At 48.5% G+C, this 21249-nt stretch overlaps 1 protein-coding gene across 3 annotated transcripts in view; it reads left to right on the top strand.

The window, feature by feature from the left end:
• Positions 1–5230: 5230 nt before the first annotated feature.
• Positions 5231–21249, top strand: part of LOC102011198 (signal-regulatory protein beta-1) — a 58296-nt gene continuing 42277 nt past the window's right edge. Inside the window, exon 1 of one of the 3 annotated variants that reach the window (XM_013512247.1) lies at positions 5231–5444. The gene's annotated coding sequence lies outside the window, so the exon portion shown is untranslated. Of the gene's footprint in view, positions 5445–7731; positions 7773–18051; positions 18278–21249 lie in introns of those variants that run through there. The other 2 variants (XM_013512248.1, XM_013512246.1) reach the window with 2 other exon arrangements.

Here is a 21249-nt window from a genome sequence, read left to right as displayed (position 1 = left end):
AGGAAGCTGACTTGGGTCTGAATGCCAGCTGTGCCATTAACTTGCTGTGTGACCTTCACCCAGTCACCCATCCTGTCTGGTCCTCAGTGTCCTCATAGGAAACACCAGCTACTCAGACTGGACGCAATATTCTCCTTGGGCTCCAGGTGTCCTTGCTGCACAGCCACAAGTCCTGGAGGCCTGGCCGGGGAGACTGACCTGCCCATATTTCCCAAGCACCTCCATTCCCATCTTTACGATTGGCCCACCGAGAGCAAAGAAAGGGTCCCAGACTCCTAGAAGGGACATTTAGGAGAGCAGAGGACAGTCAGTGGCCAGTGCTCCTGCTTGGTGACAATCCCCAGACCCTATCACTTTTCCTCATGGAAACCTGCTGGGGATACTGGGAATTGAACAAAAGTGCATAGGGTTCAAGAGGCTGGTGCTAGAGGACAGAAGTGTGCAAACCAAATCCAGTTCTTACTTGTGAAGAATGCACATTCCAGGAGCAGGACAGACAGTACATCAGAGCTCTGCTGATTGGTGCGTATGTGCTTATAACTGGCAAATCAGTATGTAATGCCTGTCTCCTGTAAGCACGTTTGACTTAGAGACTATTTTGTATGACATTGTTATAGCCACCTTGGAACTCTTTTGGTTACTATTTGCATGGAATATCTTTTCTATCCTTTCACTTTCAATCTATTTGCATCTTTAGATCTAGAGTGAATCTTGGGTAGACAGCATTTACTTAGATATTTTCATAATTTAATTCATTCACCATTTTATGCCTTTTTATTTGAGAGTGTAACCATTTACATTTAAACAAATTACCGATGATTACTTTTGCCATTCTGTTATTGCTTTCTTCATGTTTTCTTCCTGCCTTACAGTGTTTTTTTGTACTTCATTTCCTCAGTTACCACCTTGTGGTTAGTTGATTTTTTCTATTGACGTGTTTTCTTCCCTTCTTTTCTTTCGTGCTATAGATATTTAAGATGCGGTCTGTAAGCAATAGATAGAAATGTTCTACTGATAATTAGAAACCTCAGAAAAAATACAGATTTTTTTTATGGTTATTAGGGAGATTACATATACCATACTGAAACAAATTTCTTGATATTTTTGAGGGCAGATAAGGCCTTATTTGAATTGATACAAATATAAATTTCAGTTGCAGGCAAAAATTCTGTTCCTGCCCAGGTCTGCCATCTCTAACTTTATATTATTGTTGTTAAAAATTATGTCTCTATATATAGAATACCTACTGACATAGATTTATAATAATTTTTACTTCATTATTCATTACTTCTATCTCTTTGTTGACATTATTATTTTGTTAATACATCATTCTCCTGATTTCCTTTTCTGTGTTTTCCCTTAGCTCTGTGAGCATATTTTAGACAGTTGTTTTAAAGTCTTTCTCCAGTAAGTCCAATATTAGCTTCCTTGGGGACAGTTTTTGTCAATTGTTTTTATTCTTATGCCTGAGTCATGTTTTCTGTTTCTTTATCATGATTCTTTTGTTGAAAATAGGGTGGTTACAAAAACACTCTCTGCCGTGTCTTTGTCACAAGGTGAAGCTTAAAGGCCCTCAGGTCTTTTCTGAGCAGGCGTCGTGCCTGAGTCTGCAGGTGGATTCTCCAGCTGCCCCATGCACACAGGAGCTTTGAGAGTCTTAATTTTCCAGAATCTTCCCCCAGCCCCCACAGATGCTCTATTGCGTGCATCCAGCCCTGGTGTCTTTGCTCAACTGCCTGGCTCCACTATCTCCGGAAGCTTTCATAACAGTGCCCACCCGCTGCTCCCTGCCTGAAGTGCAAGTTAGTACAAACAGACAGTAGCCTTTCAGTCAGCCCTGTGACAGGTTAGAATGTTGTGAGTAAAGTCACCTTCTCTTTGGTTCAAGGGAGGGGACTAGAAACATGGCTGCTGCCTCCTCCAAACCCAGGCAACAGGTGTACTGGTGTCTGAACAAGTACAAAAGTTGTAGAATTTCTTTCTAGTCTTAAAGGTAGCTTTTCCTTAATGAGATGTTCACTTGGATGTTATAAACCTTGGGCTGTTTTCCAGAGCTTCTATATTAGTTCATCCCATTTCTGGGTGTATGCATGTTACTTCCATGCAGGACCAAGACCTCAGAGCTTCCTGGTTTGCACATTGGCTGGTGTCACTCCTCCAGAAGACATCAACAGAGAAATACTGAAATGCCTAAGCACACACTACAGGGAAAAGACAGCACTGCAGCCACAGGGAAGATGCCAGGGGTCACCGGGATCCAAAAAGGGGTGACTTTTGAGCTGGAAGAACAGAAGGAAGAATCTAGGTGACAAAATTAGGGAAAGGGCAAAAGCAAAGACTCTAAGGTAGAAAAGAACCTGGTTTGCGCGGGGTTCTGCTAAAAGGATGATGAGGCCAGAGTCTGGGAAGGACCGGGATGAACAGTTTGGGTGCTGTTCTAACTGGGCTGGGAACCCATGGAGGGTTTTAAGAGCTAGAGAGCCCTTGTGGTGTTTGTTTCAAATGACAATACTGCTGTGTAGACAAGGCCCAGGGCAGAAGCAGGAATATAAGTGAGGGGGAGCCCAGTGTAGATGTGTGGGAGAGAGATGAAGCCAGAGTCTGGGAATTAGATGTAGGCCCCGGCAGGTGCAGAAGGAGGCAGAGAGTTCAGTAGGAAGAGCCTGGTGCACCGTCAGGGGCTTTCAGAGGTAAGGGCCAGGACACAGCCCAGGCCAAGCCTACCCAAGCACTTTTGTCCCCATGGGCTTCTTTTGCGGGGGGTTCAGGGTCTCATCATGTAGCCCAGGCTGGCCTTGAACTTGTGGTGATACTCCTGCCTCAGCCTGGGGTTACAGATGTGCACCACCATGCTGGGCCCCATGGGCTTTTGAAGTTCAGGACTCTGCCTTTCCCACATGGCCCTTCTGCGGGGAAAGGAAGACGTGCTGAGCCAGCCAGTTTCTGAAAGGTTTGTCAAAAGGGAACTGGACAATCAAGATGGGAAAGTGGGGCCCAAGGGAGAGATGTGGCTGTGGCCTCCCAGATTCTGTCCCGCTTTAGTGAGATGAGTCAGAGACCAAGGCACTCAGTTCCCATTGATACTGAGGTGTCAGCATTCTTCGTGTGGCTGAGGTTAAGCATAAGGATTACAAAGTTGAGCTGCTCTGGCCGGAGTCCTAACCACTCTGACTCACAGTGTGATGCTCTGTAGGCCGCTGCCCCCTCTGAACCTCAGTTTCCTCAGCCTTCCCATTGAAGTGACGATAGTCCCCAGGACACAGGTTATCATGAAGTATGTGAGATGACGTATGCAAGGCACTTAGCACAGAGTCTGACTTGTCACAAGTGCTCAGTCATTGACCTTTGCAGGAAGATTGCTAATCACCGTGGTAACTGCAATTATTATCAGTGGATCCCAGGCATGATTTTCAGCATCCAGCAGAACCAGTCTAGCTTGTTTCATCACAGTAGTACTTCTTTCCTGTTCTGTCTTAGCCATGGATCCCACCTGTTCTTGGGCCCCCCAGCCTGTGTCAGGTCCAGAGTGAAATGTCAGAGTGACAGGGAAGGACAGATAACCTATAACAGGGAGGACCATGAGGGATGATGTCCACGCCTTGTAGACAGGTGGCATTTGAGCTGGGCCCTAATCCTCGGTTGGAGCAACTATGCCAAGGTGATGGGATGGCATTATGGAGGGAGGGAGGGAAGAGCTTTGGCCAAGGTTAGGAGGTGGGAAAATATGTCTTACTGCTTTTAAGGAGACAAACAAGAGTGACTCATTTTGCCCACAGTGAACTTGTGATAGGAGGGTGGATAGAAGGAAATGAAATTGTGCGGTTGTGGCTGAGCATGGATGCCGGGGTGGGGAGTGTGATCCTCCCCTTGGAGGAGCGGTGGGAAGCCAGGACTGTTTCTGCAGAAGGGAGGGCCATCCTCAGAGCCAGGCTCTAGGAAGGTCATTTTGCTGGCCTGAATGTGTGCAGGACGCTGGGAGAACTGTTCAGAGCCATCCCAGCGGTCCAAGCCAGGGCGATTGAGGCTGCTTTGGCAGGGAAAGTGTGGAGGTGGGAAGATCCCGGGGTGGAAGGCAGGAGAACCAAGTCTTGGCAATTAACCAGAAAAGGCAGGAGAGAGGGAAGACACCCTGCTCACCATCTTGGGCAACTGCGTGGCTGTGATAACGACTGAGTGTGGAGGAGGGCTGGGGAGGAAGACGGCCGCAGGGGCCACTCTGGATATACCCATTGAGGAGTCTGCTGGCGCCTGCAAGGACAGCTGGCACTGTAGATCCAGCCTAGAGAGCCCTCCCTGGATTGGGGCTGCATGTAAGATGATGGTTTTAGTCCTGAATTTGGCAGACTTGTTGAGGGAGACAGAGGTGTGGGGTACCTACGGGGCTCCAGTTGCTGCTGTCCCGTGGCCCATGTGTGGCCTCAGCCTGGCCCTGCACTGGCTTGCCCTCATCTTCTTACCATCCTCCACTTCATTTCTGGCCTTTCTTAGCTGCGTCATTTTAGGGAACTTGGAAACCAGGCCTCATGTCTTTAACTTACAGAATTATACACTCCAATGAGCCGGAAAGGGGTTTTTGGAATAATTCTATTGAAAATATGTGGGTTTTCGCCTTGAAATGATCTTCCTGAAATTATCCCCTTTCTCTCTTTATAAATATTAAAAAGAAGGAATCAGAGCTTAGTTCTTTAAATCCCTATTCAGGGACTTTCTCTTCTGCCTCCCCGGAAAGCAACCGTCATTTCTGAGGAAGAAAAGGAGCAGGCTGGCTCAGTTCCCTGTAACACGATACTCCACCCTGACCAGAAAATGTGCCTGACCAGTCAGAGGCCAAGCTGGGATCAAGGCCTTGCTGGAATATTGTGTGTCCGTGTGGGGTGTAGGAGGGGAGCAAGGTCCAGAAAGGGTGGTAAGAAGGTGAGGATGGCTGGAGAGAGAGAGCTAGAGGAAGCGTGGAGATGACACATTTTCATAGATGGGGTAGAAAGGAGGGACACTGTTAGTCAGAGACGGAGGCAGAGGAGAGAGGCACAGTAAAATGAGTAACCCAGGGGCTCTGAGGTAGAACTCTGAGGAACGAGACACCTCGTTCCCGGCCTGGCCTTCTAGTGTGTGACGCAGGCCAGGTGTCCAATCTTTGATACAGAGGGAAGGGCACAGCAGACTGAGAATGGGGGAGTGTGGCTCAGCAGACCAGCAGCCCCGAGTAGAGGTGTCAGCCCTGCTGATCACCACTGTGTCACCTTGGTATCCTTGGTCTGGCTCTCAAAGCCTTGGCTTTCTCATCTGAGAAATGAGGATGACTACACTTAGGTCACTGGGGTTCTGTGGCACCTCCTTCGAAGAGCAGTGCCTGTCCAGAGCCCAAGGACCTACACTCGGCAACCTGGGGCTCAGCTACAATTGACCTTGGAGTCCACTGGAGTCTCCCACCCTGGAGACCAGAGGTAAAAACCGTAAGCTCATAGGCACCCCAAAAGTGAAAATCTGCAGGAGGAAGAGAGGAAGATATCTATGAGGGTGGGAGAGTTCCCGAGAAGGCTTTCCCAGGCAGCCATAATGGGTACAATAGGTGCGGTGAGGCAGGGAGGAGGGGCTGGATCATGTTGCTGGTCTCCCTTCCCTGAGGGGTGACCTTGAGCCTCTCTAGGACTTCTGCCTGCCCAGCTGACCGAGTGCAGGTTGGACTCCATGCTCTGTGAGGGCCTTTTGAGTCCCTGACGTTCCCAGTTCTCAAAGTGTATGATTGTAAGCAGTCCGACCTCGGAGCGGGGGAGGAGGGTGTCCCCGGCTCCCCCCGCCCTCCTGCCAAGACTGCGGCAGGAACAGAGGCTGCGGTCTCTGAAGGATCTGTCACAAAGCGCGGTGGTCGGTTACCGGTTACCACATGAGCCAAGCCCTTGATCTGCCGTGTTTGAGGAAACCCTTTGTTCCTTTCAACTCTCTATTCTCTCAACCAGAGCTGGTGCAGGGGCTGATGCAGTGAGTTTTCTCTTTCTTCCTTTTCTTTTTGGATTTTTAAAAATAACTGGCTTGTGTGTTCAGGCAGTGTTCCAGAATTGAGTTCCCAGGTTGAGGTTCAGGGCCAGGGACTCCCGCGGCCCTTTAACCCCCAAAGGCCTGGGCAGACGGGGAGCCAGAAGGCTGAGGGAGGAGGGGAAGTGTGCACCGGTGCCAGGGACAGAGACGCAGGCTCAAGGACTAACAGCATGAGGTCAGAAGGAAGGGCACAGGCAGAACGTCAGGGGTTCTAGTCTTGCCTGCAGCACCCCAAGTTGGCTGAACCCTGTGTACCTGGATCTTCTTCTGGACATCAGCTTTCTTCATTGTACGGGTAGAGGCCTTGGCAGACATGGCTGCGTCTCTCCTCCCTTGCAATTGGATGAGCCCTGAGAATCCATCCGAGCGCAGTGCTCTGGGTATTTGGTACCAATTGTATTTCGCCTGTAAAATGAAACCTACCTCCCATACTGAGATGAGATCATCTCCAAGGGACCAGCATGAAGTGATATGCAACAAATACTTGTTGGATGAATGGACATTTTTTTCTTTTAGCTTTACTATGTGCCAGATATTATTCTAAGTACTGCTCTTAAAGTGAACAAAATAAAGTTCCTGACCTCAATCTAACGTGTGGGGGAGACAGGCTGTAAGCAAATAAGCAGAGAAATGTATTGCATGTCAGGTGGTGATCAGTGCCATGAAGAGAAATGAACAAGAGAAAAGCAGCAGGAATTGACAGCCTTTGTGTGTATAAGGGCACAATGTGGAAAAGATGCTCGGCTAAGGTCCTCTGAGGAGGGGTATGGGAGTGGAGAACTCCACAAAGTGAGGGTCTCCTCGGATCCCATCTCGCTAGAGTCTGAGTCTAAATTGGTCTGACTATAAGATTTTAATTTCTGTTGAGTAAAATTCTAGAATCCCAGGAATCTAGGAACCTAGAAGCTGAATAATAGATTTTTATTGCTCTTCTATTCCATGACAATGATGCTACTATTCTGTGACTCTGAAATTCTAGGATTCACTGAAGCATCATTTTGCTTGAATAGACCAGGATTCATTGCCTACCCTCTCCCCACTACCCCTAGGAAACCGAGCCGAAAATAGAAACAGTCAAAACAACATACCATTCCAGCTCTAAGCGCCATAGTAAACAAATGGTCCAATGTTGCTCTGGTGGTTTAATTGCTGCAGTTCCAGACAAGCCCATTCATGAAGGATCTTCAGTTGATGGAGAGGAAGAGTGAGCACCCAGGGGGAGGGGTGGCTTGTCCCTGGCCCTGGATGGGCTGCACCATCACTGTACCTGAGGCTGATGCCCTGGGGGGCAGGTTGGATTTCAGCAGCCAAATCCTGGTGGGCTAGGACAGGCCTCTTTAGTTTTGGGGACCAAGATGGTGGGCATGTTAAGTAAGGAGGGTAAAGGCATTTCTTTTTAAAGAGGGGCATTAGAGCTAACCTTGAAGACTGGGGAGGATACCAGATTGACGACAGGGAAAGTGAGGCCCAGGCCAAAGATAGAGCAGATTCAAAGGTTCTGAGGTGAGGGGGAGCTGGGCAGGTTTCCCAGGTAGAGTTAGAACACAGGACAGCGAGGTGATGGGGTGAGGGCTGGCAGCTGTGCCCTGTAGGGGTTTGCAGGTCAGGGTGGGGAATGTGGAAGCTCCTGGATGTTTAAACAGGCAAATGATACGATGCAATTACATATTTGAAAGATTCCTAAGTCCTCTGAGTACAGAAGATTACGTGGGGAAAGAATGGAAGCTGGAGCACAGGTGAGAAGCCACGGTATTTGTCCCAGTGAGGATGGTGCTGGCTTGGGTTTAGGTGGTGGCAGAGGAGCCATGTACTCATCTCTCCTTTCATTCTCCCTTCCTTTTCTTCCAACCCTCTGTCCCTCCATCCCTGTATCTTTCTCTCTCTCTCTCTCCTCTTTCCCTCCTCCTTCCTTCTTTCCTTCCTTCCATTTTCAAACAGAACATTTATTAGGCATTGATAGGGACTCAGGCACAATGCTGAGATCACAAGGAGGAATTAAATGCAGTTTCCAACCACAAGGAGCTCAAAAAACAGCAGGGGACCCATAATTACAATGCAGAGGTGCGAACACTCCAATCAAGGGAAGCACAGAAGAGCAGGAGAGCCCAAGGGAGGTGATTCCATGTCCCAGGGGGTTGGAAAAGGCCTTGTGGAGGATGTGTTGATGTTTGAGCTGGGCCTTTTGAAGGGCAGAGAGAAGTTGAATAAAAGCAAAGGGTCAGCAGGGATGAGCAAGGCCTGTCTGAGAGGACCCGGAATCCAGGTTGGCTGGCCCAGCAGGTGTGTGGAGGACCACTATGGGTCATGGAAAGGCACGCAGGTCAACTTGGGAAGCGGCAGAGTATACACTGGGCCTGGGCCTGGGCCAGGGCCAAGGCCTGCCTGTTTCCGTTGGGCTCTGCCTGCCCATACCGGAGTGGAGTAATTTAATTAAGCACCAGCTCTTAAACAAGATGCAGCTGTTTAGCAGATGTTGCCTCCTACCCCAGATGGAAGTGCATCTTGGCTATGGGTGCAGCATTTCCAGGGCATCTGATTTGTGAGGCTGCGGAGGGGGAGGAAATCCAAGATGCTGCCATTACTCTTTAATAACCACCATTCCCCGCGCACCCCTCCTCCCAGCACCCCCGCCGCATGTCAAACATTCCTGTGGGCTCCCTCAGCCTGGGACTGGGGGGAGAGAGGTGGCTGGTGGGAGGGCTGGGGGCTGGACTAGCTGGTTGTCACTCAGGAAAACTGAGAGGGAAAGGGAGTAGAAAAGTTGCTAATTCACAGAGCCTGCAAGAACTTTTAATGGGTGAGAAGTGACTTCTCCTCTGTCTTCCACGAAAGGCATGTAAATAATAATGGCTCTCTGCTGAGCACCTACTCCGAATCAGGCATGGTGACAGCTGCTGCTCCTCCACTGCCTGGGCCACTGGAGTCCTACCAGCAACCGCACAGTCCCACTGCAGTTTGAATCTCATTGTCTCTGCCGGCTGGGGTGTTCCTCCCCAAGATATTCACATTGCTAGCTTCTCCGCGTCCTTAAATGTCACCTCCTCAGAGAGGCCTCCCTGACTACACTACACAAAACCGCACCGTTTCCCATCGTGCTCTCCTTCCTTCCCTTGCTTTATCTGTTCTTTGTAGCTATATGGTCAACCTGTTGTACCTGTGGTTTTCACATCACAGATTCTAATTCTAATTCTGGGTCAAAATTATTTTTAAAAATCAAACTTTGTTTTTCTTCCTTATTCTCTAGACAATACAGAATAGGAAGTACATATAGCTATTAGGTATGTTAGGGATTATATTTAATCTAGAGATGATTTAAAGTATATGGAAGATGTGTGTAGGCTATACATAAGTACTACATTGTTTCTTTTCTTTTTCTTTTCTTTCTTTCCTTTTTTTTTTGTCTTTTTGAGACAGGGTCTCACTATGCAGTTCAGGCTGGCTTTGAGCTCACTTTGTAGCCCAGGCTGGCCTCAAACTCGCAATGATCCTCCTGCCTCAGCCTCCTGATTGCTGGGATTACAGGCCTGCACCACCATGCCTGGCTACATTGTTTCTATAAGGGACCTGAGCATTGTGGATTTGGGTGTTGTAGGGGGTGGTCCTGGAACCACTCCCTGCACTCCCTGTGACACTGAGGGAGGGAGGACTGTATGTTTGTTTAGTAGTTATTTTCCTTTCTAGATTTAAACTCTTGAAGGTAAAAATTTTTGTCTGTTTCATTCATTATGACTTCCACAGCACTGAGAAGAGGGCTTGACCTAGGACAGAATTTTATAAATATTTGTTCAATGGGTGGATGAAGGAACACATGGGGAGATAAAATCACCTTCTGAAGAGTTACACAGCTAGCAAGGGTACACTGGGATTTGAATTCAGGCCTGTTGGTTCTAAAGCTCTGTCTCTTTCATTTCTTCTCCATGGCGCTAGTTACCATGTGCACATTGTTTACCTGTTTGTGTGTTTAGTACCTGTCTGTCCCAATAGTATGGTGGCTCCACTGAGAGCAGACTCCACCTGTTTTGTTCTCAGCTGAGTTCATGACACCCAGTGCCTGGCATCCAGAAAATGCCTTATAATTATGCATTGGACAAGCTGGGCATGGTAGTGCATGCCTGTAATTCCAGCACTCTGGTAGGCTGAGGAAGGAGGATGACAAGTTTGACCTAGCCAGAGTAATTTAGTGAAACTTTGCTTAAAAAAAGGACTAGGAATGAAACTCAATGTGAAGGCCCTAGATTCAGTTTCCAGTACTGAATAAAAAAGTGTTTGATGAAGGAAGGAAGAGCTGGAAGATGGGAGGTGGGGTCTTCATAGCCTCGTGCTGCCTTAGTTGGGTGGGAGGGTGAGGCATTCCAAGATGCTTTACCTACCATGTTTTCTCCAGGACGCTTTGCCTCATCCCTTGTACATACAGCCTTCTTATTTAATCTTGGAACAACCCCTGCAAAGTAGGCTTCATCCAGCCCATTTTAGAGATGGGCAAGCTGCGCTTAATCAAAGAAGTGATTTTCCTTGCCCAAGGTCACCCAGGAAGCTGTGTGGACCCTGCTTCCTCCACAGCTGGGGACCCTCTTCTAAGACTTGGTGGCTCGGCTTGGCCTACACAGCCCACCTGAAGGCAGCAGCTCCAGCTGCCTGGCCAGAAAGATCACTGCAGCCTACCAGGACCTGCACTTCCCCCTCAAGGTCAGCTCTGGTAGAGCCAATACAAAACTCACCTTTAATTCACAAGTCCCCAGTTTTGTCCATTTAAGTGAAAACTTTCATGTTATTTAAACCCAAATCCCCCGTTGACTTCAATGGAAGCTTTGAATCCATGAGGAAGGTCAGAAAGGGTTTTTGGAGGTAGCGCAGATGCCTGATGGAAATCATATTAGCATATTCATTATTATCAGGGCCCTTTGAATGTGTTTTTCAGCTGTTCTCTTAAAGTAACTGGGGGACAATGGCTCTTTTTTTGTTTGTGAATTCCTGGGCCCAAAGTGGGCTTGTGGCTACCTCCTGGGGCTTCCTCATACTGTCCAAGTGGCCTTAGGGAAGCCATACTGCATAAGGTAAAGGAGAATGTCATCCACTAAGATTCCCTGAGGTGAAGGAAGAAACATCTCTCCAGGAACTTGGGCAGTGGTGATGGAAGCCTGGGGCTGTCTGAGTTAATGGAAGAGGTTGCTAAACAGCCTTTGAAGAGGCTAGAGCCTGGTAACAGGAGGCTGCTGGGTGCTGGCAAAGAATCAAGGTTGGCTCAGGGATGACCATGTTGTGCTTTACTCTGACAAAGGCCGGAATCACCTGGGAGCACTTATCAACCATCAGTGCCTGACACCCCTCCCTAAACTATTTGGACCCGAGTCTTAGCAAGTGTGGAGGGCGGGGACAACTGGGTTCGGAGATTTTCAGTGTCCCCAGATGCAAATAAGCAACAGTAAGCAGAAGGGAACTGCTCTTTCCTCTAACCAGAGTGGAGGGAAAAAGAGAAGTGGTGGCGTGAACGATGTGTGTGGTGGGGCTATCAGGAAGGCTCCTGAGAGGGTGTGGGGGTGGGGTGCGGAGGAGAATTCAGGAAAAAATTCTCACTCTCCTCGGAGGAAACTTTTAAACTACAGTGAAGTGGAGCGAATGGTCTTATATACCTGTAAGCAGCTTTATCGGTTGCGGATTTTCAGTGTGAGCGGCACCCAACTACCTCTGAACCTTCTGCAAAGCCCACACTGCCAGCCACCATTCTGGGACAGGGCGTCCTTGTAGGAACACAGAGCACTGGTGTTCAGGGTAAGGCAAGAGACAGGAGAGCCAACAGCCTAAATGCCACAAGTGCGCTTGAATTAAGGAGGCAAATAACATTGAAAAGAAATCTCCACCTATTTGGACTCACTCCTCCTTGACTTCTCAGTGGGCCTCATGCTTCAGGACAGAGCTTCGGGGATCCTCATCCTGACAATGATCGAGAAAGCGAGGGGACTACCGTAGGGTCTGGGAACATCCCTAGGGTAGCCACTAGGGGCGTAGGAACCAAGCCAGGATTTCTCCAGGAAATCCTTTCATGTGCTTCTTGGTCCATCTGACTAGGATGCACTCAGCACCTACTATGTGCTGGACATTGTGTTCTAGGGAATGGGGACACAGCGGTAAACACAATGGACAAAGATGCCTTTCCACCACATGTCACCCACATTCCAGTGTAGGAGATGGGCACTAAACACTAAGTAAAATACATCACCTGTCCAGTGGTCTAAGTGCTACAGGGAAAATTAAAGCCAAGAGGAGACAGAGGAAGCAGGATCGGGGTGGATGATAATTGCAAATAAGGTGCCCAGTGAGACCTCTCTGCTGAGGTGACAGGGACATTTTAGCAGACCCAAATAGAGCAAGAAAAGGACTCTTGGGGGAAGAGCCCTTTAGGCAGAATAAAGAGGTGGTGCAAAGGCCCAGGGGCAGGAGCTGTCTTTCCAAGAACAGTGGGCACCCTCAAAAGGCTGGAGCACAGTCAGCAGGAATGGGGGAGAGTGGTGGGAGGGAGGCAGATGGAGGTGGGTCTATAGAGGAAACTGGGGTATCCTGAGAGCGTAAGACCTTAAAGGCTTTGTAAAGACTCCTTCTTTTCTTCCTCACTTATGAAGATGTTACCAGTCACCCAGGTCTACACACTCAGGTTCACTGGCTCACTTCTGATTAAACCAAAGGACGCCATTACTTTTTAGTGGAAAGGAAAAAGGACTTATATAAAGTTAGATCCAAGGAGATGGAGGGGCCTCATTTGCCTCAAATCACCATCTCTTTGTGTACAGGTGTATAGGGGTCTTTTAAAGCAAGGAACAGAAGGGCTGGGGAATACAGTGAGTGCTAGATTACTCCAGGTCACTTTATCCCTCCTGGCCCCCAGTCTCCTGGGTCAGCTCTGCTTTGTTTGTCTGTTTATGTAGGCTGAGGGCAAGAGGGTTGTTGGTTACGTGCTTGGCAGGAAGAAGTTTAGAGAAGCCCCTTATCTCTAAAAGGAGAAGCCACTTGTCTTTGAAAGAAAAACAATCTAACTATTAGATTCCATTTTGTTATGTATCCTTCTTGGTTACAAGAAAGAAGCAATTGGTGGGTTTTGAGCACAGAGATGGAGAGATGTGACTTCGTTCTCACAGGCTGTCTGGGTGCAGGAGGTCCTGGTGTGGCATCTCAGGTGACAGAGAATGACCCACACCAGTGGTCGTGGTCATGAGTTTATGAATACACTGGGCAGGTAGATCCAGTGGAGCTGCTGCTGGAGGAGCACTGGAATAGGACAGAGGGAGAACAGCCAGGACAAGGATGCCCAGGGACTTGATTTAAGTCGTGGAATCCTGGAGTTGACATTGCCTGAAAAGGAAATCCTGCAGGAACGGTGGGATTGGAGGTGTGGTCAGGAGCGGGTCCTGGATGGATCAGATGTGATGTGCCGTGACACACAAATGGAGCTGTCAGTGTCAGCTAGCTGAGAGTGCAGGGGAGAGGCCAGGCCTGAGTCACCTCAATTATGGGGAGATCACAAAGATGCCACTGCAGATGGATAAAAGTGCACCAAGAACTGAGCGGGCATTCTAGTGTCATAGGACTGGGCCAGGTGCTACAGCCCTTTCCGCTGATCACCTCCAATTCCTCAGTTACCCTAAGGGCAGAGAGGAGGCTGAGCCAGCATTACACTCCCGATTGAGCCCCTGCAAGGTCACTGGAGCCCTGGAGCCGGGGCTGAGTTAAAACACGGTCCTTTCAGAAGCGGTGTAGTTCTTGCCTCCACCTTTTCCTCGTGCTTCTTCTCTCTCTGGGATCCTTGGCTTACGTGTTCCTCCTGCCCCTTTCCCTCATCATTGAGCTATTTGACCTTTAAAGTTTTAGCTTTTGTGCACTGTCCCAACTCCTTGTGTCCATTGCTGCTGACTGGTGTAGTAAATTGTCTTAAACTGGCCTACTGGGTGGGTTTCTGCCCAAGGCCTCTGGCAACTGGCCACACAACTGGTAACTTCTGGATCAGGTGACTCTTTTTCACATCAGGTACTATGGCAGCTGTGGAGATACTGGGGACATATCTCAAGGTCAGCAGCAAAGACAGTAGTCATGATATCAGCGTATCATGATACCTTCATCATGATATTGATGAAGATGAACTCTGGATCAGACAGCCTGGCTTCATATTCAAGTCCAGCCTTCCTAGCTGTGTGACCTTGGGTGTTAGACCTAACTGTAGCCCCATGTTGACACTAACAGGTGGAAAATAATAATGCTATGATAATGCAGTCTACATTTTCAGGCTGTGGCATAGAGTATACAAGCTAATCAATGAAATGTTTATAGCACAGAATTTAATCAGGGCTCAAAAAATGCCAGTCACTGTTATTATGACTACTGGTTGAACATTGTATCTGCATTAAATTAGATGCTTTAAGCTAGTCATAGTACATGCCTATAATCCCAGCACTCTGAAAGGTTGAATCAGGAGGAAATTCAAGGCCAGCTTGGGCAATTCTTGAGCCACTGTCTCAAGAAATTAAAAAAAAAAAAAAAAAAAGAAGACTGGGGATTAGTTCACTGTAAAGGCCCTTGGTTCAGTCCCCAGTTCTGCCAAAAAGTAAAAAAAAAAAAATTAGGTACTTTTTTTGTTTTTTTATGAGACAGGGTCTCTCTATATAGTACAGGCTGGGCTTGAACTAATGGTGATCCTCCTGCCTCAGCCTCCTGAGTGCTAGGATTACAGGAAATATTAGGTGTTTAATGGTACATTTTTATTTGATTTCTAACAAAGTCCTAATGAGAGAAGGCGGAGGTACAGAGAAATTACTCAGCTTATCCAAAGATCCTGCAGCTAGTGAGGGGTAGGATAGGATTCAAAACAGGTCTGTCTGACTCCAGAAGTGGTGGTCTTAGTCAGTGTTGCTCTGACTACCCAGGCTCCTCCCTCAGTGATCTTGTGAACAGTAGCTTCACAAGGTGCCTCATGGTTCCTGAGCTTCCCCCACTCCCCAATCTCTCTGCCCTCCAAGGAGAGAATGCCTAATTCCCCGACATGTGCTGCTGAGGTGCAGACCATATCACTCCCTGGTCCTACTGGTCCTCAAAACTTGGAGGAGTTGGCAAAGCAGGGATTTCTCCCTCCCATTTGACAGATGCAGAAACAGATTCACCAGCAGACAGAATCAGGATTTGAACCTAGTTTTGCCTGCCCCTTCTCCTCTTCCTCACGGGGACACCTGGAGATGGGCAGAATTGACTTTGAGGAATCTGGGAGCCACTGTAGGTTCTTGAACAGGGTGAGGCAAAGGCAAGAAGAAACTGAACTCAAAACAGTCTCAGAGCTGGAGGTAGCAAGAGCCTCACTGAACTGGCTGGTTGCACCTGTCCTGACCCAAGGCCTGCAGGGCACGAGGGGAAGCTACAGGCTCTTTGCATGTGGGCGTGTCCTCCAGTGTCACACACCAACGACACTTGCCCTTTCTCCAGAGGTGTTATTGTCAACAAACCCTGGGTTTTATATGTGTGGACCTCTCAGCCCATCTCTAGGATTTGATCTTTGAGAACTGGAACTTCTGCCTTGCATCTCTTCACTGTGTGGCCTGGAGCAAGTCTCTTAACCTCTCCGGCCTTCTTTATCCTCACCTTCCTCTTCCTTCATGGGTTACTGTGAAGACGGATTGAGATTTGTCCTTCCAGTGCACAGCGCACACTGCCTCGGGGGTGGGAGATGGTATTGCTATTATTTCAGGCATTAAAATCTAGTGGCTCTCTCAAGAAAAACTTCAGATCCTTGCTGTTGGCATGGAAATGATTAGAGGATTTATCTTGCAGGAACCTGAAACAGTGATGATGAAAAGCTAATTCTGATGACACTGTGGAGAATGTAGTAGGAGGGACAAGATAGGCTTGCCTGCTAGGCTGTTGGTAGCAAAAACTCACTGGTGAAACAGATTTCTAGTTTTTACTCAATATTCACTTCTTTCTTAGTCACACAATCCCTAATTTTAGGCAAAACACATGGGATCCTGGAATAAACATTAGTGTTCAGCTTCCCTTCCACACCCTAGGTATGACCATGTGAGTTCTGGTGGGGAAATGTGTGTGTCTTCTAGAAAATGTCGTAAAAGGGAGGGTAAACACCATGTTCTATCTTTCCTTCCTGCTACCACAGCTGGAATGAGATGTTCTGGCTACATCTCAAGTAGCTATATTGGACCACATGGCAAACTAAAGATGACTACCAATTCTTTCACTTTCCTCTTTTGATCCTGTATGTAAATCTGGGCTGGTCTGTGGCTTCTTTAACTAACGGAATATGGTAGAAATGATGCTAAGTCACTTCTGGGTCTAGCTCTTAAAGGGATGGGCAGCTCCTGCCATGGCTTCTTAGAGCTTTACACTGCCATAAGAAAGGTTAACTCCCTGCCCGAGTGACCACCTGGAGAGCCTTGAGTTACCACCTAGAGAGCCTTGAGTTTACCAGGAGAAGAAGAGGGACCCTGCTGGATTCAGCATCCCTGTTATCCTCACTACAGCACCAGGTATCCAAGTAAAACCATCCTGACCCCCCAGACTGGCTTAAGCATCGGTCACATACCACCGAATAACTCCAGTCACTCTGATTGCGTGGATCACTGAGTCCTTCCTGAATATTTGACCCACAAAGCTGTAGAAAAAGATGGTCACTGTTTGGGGGAAGTTTGTGGTGTAGCCATACACAACTAGCTCAGTCCAAGAGGCCAAAGCGCTATGCTAAGGATGTTTTTGCAGCCATTGATCCAGCCCTGGCCTGGCTATCTCCAAGTTCTTGTTATAGGTGAAAAATAAACCCTGTTTGCTTAAGCCTGGATGGCACCTTGGGCTATTGTTAGAGACCTCAGTTTTCCAGTCATTGATAAGTGGAACATTTAGCTCCTCCTTATTATCTCTCAAGGGTTATTATCCCTAAGAAGGTGGAGTGAGAATCAAGAAGAAAAGGTCTTTTCATTGATATAAACAGTGCTTCTGTCCCATAAGACCAGTTAACAACATGCTCAAACATTTATTATATATTTAGTGTGCTCATAATGGGTGTGAATTTGTCACAGGCCAACTGCAGTGGATTTGGAAATTAGATACATCAGGGCTGGAGGCTCAGGCCACTTTCCAACTTGATGAATTGAGCCACTCACTAACTCTCTCCAGGTCTTAGTTTCCTCATCAATAAAACACAGGCATTATGATTTTCCCCATAGAGCCAGTATAAAGATTAAATTAAATGAGATTAATCCATCTATTTGATAAGTATTGAATATCTTCTATGTGCTAGGGCAGACCCACCTCTGCTATTGGGAGAGGTGCCCACTCACTTCTAAACCAAAGTGTTTAAAAGTTATAAATCAACCTAATATCTTGTTTAAAAAATATTCCGTCTTTCTGCTGGAGAAGCCTAACTCCATAAGGATCTGAAAGGCCAGGTTCAGTTTAGATGCTGCAGACTTGTGGGAGGGCTGCACTTAACTGTGGTGGTGGGGACATCTGTCCCTAATCTCCCAGCCAGTGACCAGCTTCCTTTCCTCTCGCTACCTCCAGTTCCGTGGGCACTGTGCACACCCCCAGGCATGTGTGTGGGTACCCAGGCTGCACATCCCAGCTTACCCATGTCCCACATGCCATAAGGCCCTTGCTGCACTCGGCCCAGCATTCTGCCCCATTGGCCTGGCGGCAGGAACAGGACCTTTGGGCCGGGAACTCAGGGATCTCAGGAACCTGCTGTGTTTTAACAGGGGGCATAGGCTTGGGTGGGTGTGTTCTTTTGCACTAGGGAAAGTACACAGCAGTAGGGTAGCTACAGGGGTCTTTTAAAGTGTGGGGACCAGGGCAGTTTCCCCCCTTCTGAAGGTGGGCTCTCATCCTTGCCCCCTGGGTCCATGTCTCAGCCCCACCTGTAAGATGACAACTCAGCCGATCTGACATTTCCATGTTTGTGTTGGAGACAACACAAGGGACTTAGTGAATGTCAACACCAATCTCCTAGAAGCCAGGAGGCCAGATGAGAGGGGAGGCTTAAAGCCTGTGTGATCAATCTCTTCCTCCAAGAAGGATCAAACCTTCCTTCCTGCTGCCTGAGCAGGAAGGGCCCCTACCACCTGGCTCCACTCATTCACGGCTGTAACTGTCCTCTTCCTGGAATGAAATTCCAGCTCCATTCAGGGAGCTGCAAAGCCTGACCCTTCCAGCTTCTGACCATCTCCAGTCTTTCTTGCAGCTCGACCTTGCTCCAAGGCAGGCAAGTCCCCCTGACCTTCCTGTGTTTAAGAAATCCTGAGTTCATTCCTCGACTTCAAGGCCTTTGCTCTAGCTGCCCCTTCTGCCCAGAGCTTGGGCTAGATCTTGTCACTTCTGAGGGACCAGTCTCAGCTGGATGGCCCCTGGTTCTCTTGTGAGCTAGGTGACATATCACCCTTTTTTGTCTCTCCTAGCATATCCTAAAATGGGATAGTGGAGTAAGCAAAGGCCTCCACTCTGGGCTGGAGTGTTTGGGTCCAAATCCACCTCCTACTGACACCTGTATGTATTGGCCGATTTTCCCACGAGTGTATCCTTGAACTTTCTATTTCCTTTGAATGTCTAATTCCTATTTACAAAAGAAGGCAAGACTCAATCTATCTCATCCATTTGTTTGGGGGCAATACAGGAGCTCATCTGTGCATCCCATGGAGAACAGAGGAAGGCCCAAGTGTTGCATCTGCTCGCCTCAGCGAACACTTGTTGCGGTGTGAAATCTTATCTCTTCTGTCTGCACTTGTTTATTTCTCCTTTTCGGTTTATTTCTCCTTTTCGCTCTGAAAGGCGATCTTGCTCCACCGCCCCGCACCGACCGGGGTGGGGGACTCCCACACTCCCTCATAAAGGCTTTACAGCAAGGAGCCGGCACTGGGCTGAGCTCGTATATAGCACATCTCCCAGTGCAGATGGGGAAACCGAGTCAGGGGTAGATGGGCCCTAGGCCTCGGTTTTGCGAGTGCGGGTCTGCAGCGGCCGTTGCGCGCGCTGCGTTTCCTCTGGGCGCAGCTACCAGAAAGGCGAGCGGAGCTGCAGTGGGTGCCGCTCCCGCGCTTGCCTGCGCCGTTTTTTGTTCCCAGCGCATTTCTTTCAGGCCGGCTGGAAAAGAAGGCGGAAAAGCGTTGCACAGCCCGCGTCAGCTGCGGCTCCGTCCTCCAGCCCCCAGTGCACGAACAAAGGCATTTGCATGAAAACAGGAGCTCCGTTTGTAGAAAGGACTCCGCAAAGGATGCGTCCTGCGCTCCAGCTAGCCACATCTGGCAGCCCCTCCCTGATTGGGACGGATGGATGCAGAAAACCATCCGCAGCGAGGGAAAGGGCAGTCCGAGTGGCCCTGACCCACGCCTCCACCTTTCTCGGCTGGGGAAACAGCGGTCTGGGACGGGAATTGAGCTTTTGCAGACACATCTGGACAGTTCAGGGAGGCGCGAGGGGAGCGCGGGACACGGAGAGGAGCGCAGCGGAAGGAGCCCTTCCAGTGGCTCTAGTACTGAGCCTGCTCCACCGGGATAGACCTGTGACACTCGACCTTCCTGTCCTCTTCTGGCCTTTCCAATGGGCCACAAGAACGACACATACCTATCTCAAGAGTGAAGCCAGATTATTGGTGCTGTGGCCCTTTTCCAAAGCCTTTGCTGAGGCTCTTCTAGAAAATCCTCTTGGCAGCGCTTGAAGACAGGAGTTCAGTGGTCAAGCAGGGAACTCTGGATTCAAGTTCAGCTGTGCAAAATAAGCATGTTACTCTCGCTCTCAGAGGCCTCAGCTGCTTCTGTAAAATGGGGCATGACAGTCTGTAAGATGCTGAGCACAATGGCACAAAGAAGTGCTTCATTCATCGTTTTAATCATTCCCAGTTTACAGACCTGTTGAAAAGCTCAGGTAGGAAGGAGGCAAGGTCACACCTACGGGTGTCCTAATGAGAGACTGTTAGTTTTCAGCAACAGCAGGACAAGTTCTCCACGTGGTTTTATGGAGGAGAGTAGAGGTGAGGGGTGAGGAACTGAGGTCATCTGCCCGCTCTATCAGCTAAAAGAATGCAAAGGCACCCTCGGGGTCCATTCCTCTGCCCACCACTGGGAGAGCGCTGGAGGGAGAGCTTCAGTGAGGTTCTGGGATGGGTTTAACCCCTAAATCGAGACCTGTTTCTCTTTTTCTTTTTTATTAGTGCATACAGGTTTTATAGATTAGTGGGTTTCATCTTGGCAGATCTGTACATGCCCATAACGTATTTTAGCCCCCATCACTGCCCTCCATTCACCCTACCCCTAGTTTCACATGACTGTGGGGAGGGTGTTCAATGTGTTTAATGTATTTTGACCGTATCTGTGACCCCGTTCCCACCCTTACACCCTCTCTCTTCTAACCAGGCTCCCTTTCTGGGCCTGTTGTTCAGGCCCAGCCTGATCTGTGTGCGGCTCCTCCCGGGAAGGAAGCGTAGCGCTGCCCTCCAGTGGCAAGCGAGGTGCTGTGGCCTGCTGAAGCTTACCAACCAGGGGAAGAGAAACCAGCTTTTAGGTGCGGGAGGCAGGCCGGCTGGGAGAGAGGAACTTACCAGTTCTCCCTTCCCAGTTTTCCCTTCCCAGACTGTTATTTGGCTTCCCGGTGGAGCTTGGAAATCTAGGAAACAGTATAACGGACTCTGAATTTGAAAGGCACAGGAGGTTCCACATTCTGCTTTTATTTGTTTTTGAATAGATAACACCTCTACATGATCAAAATATAAAGAAGGTAGAGTGGAAGGGAAGTCTGCTGCCACCCCTGTTGGTCAGCCACCCTGCTCTCTCTCCTTCCTAGGGGGCCATGGTCACAATCTGAGGGTCCTCCCAGAGTAAGGGAGCAAGTCCTCCCGAACACAGATGTTTTAGAATGCTGGTAGCCTACTCCATACACTCTTCTGCATCTTGCTGCTTCATTTAAAAATGAATCATTGAATGTTTTCTATATTGATTCACAGAGAGCTGCCTCATTCTTTTGAATAGCTACATAATATTCCATTCTATGGGTCTCCTAAAATTATTTCATCAGTCTTCTATTGATGAGCCACGAAGTTGCTCTTAATCTTTTGTAATCACAAACAATGGTGTAGCAAATAACCTTGTACATTCACTGTTATGCCCAGGTACAAGAGATTCACTTAGCTGCCGCTATATGACAAATCATTCCAAAAACTCGGTAGCTTTAAACAAAAAGCTTTTG

Source organism: Chinchilla lanigera, unplaced genomic scaffold (assembly GCF_000276665.1).
Source record: "Chinchilla lanigera isolate Chin_1 unplaced genomic scaffold, ChiLan1.0 scaffold00014, whole genome shotgun sequence".
Taxonomy (NCBI): domain Eukaryota; kingdom Metazoa; phylum Chordata; class Mammalia; order Rodentia; family Chinchillidae; genus Chinchilla; species Chinchilla lanigera.
This window is presented reverse-complemented; position numbering and strand designations above follow the sequence as displayed.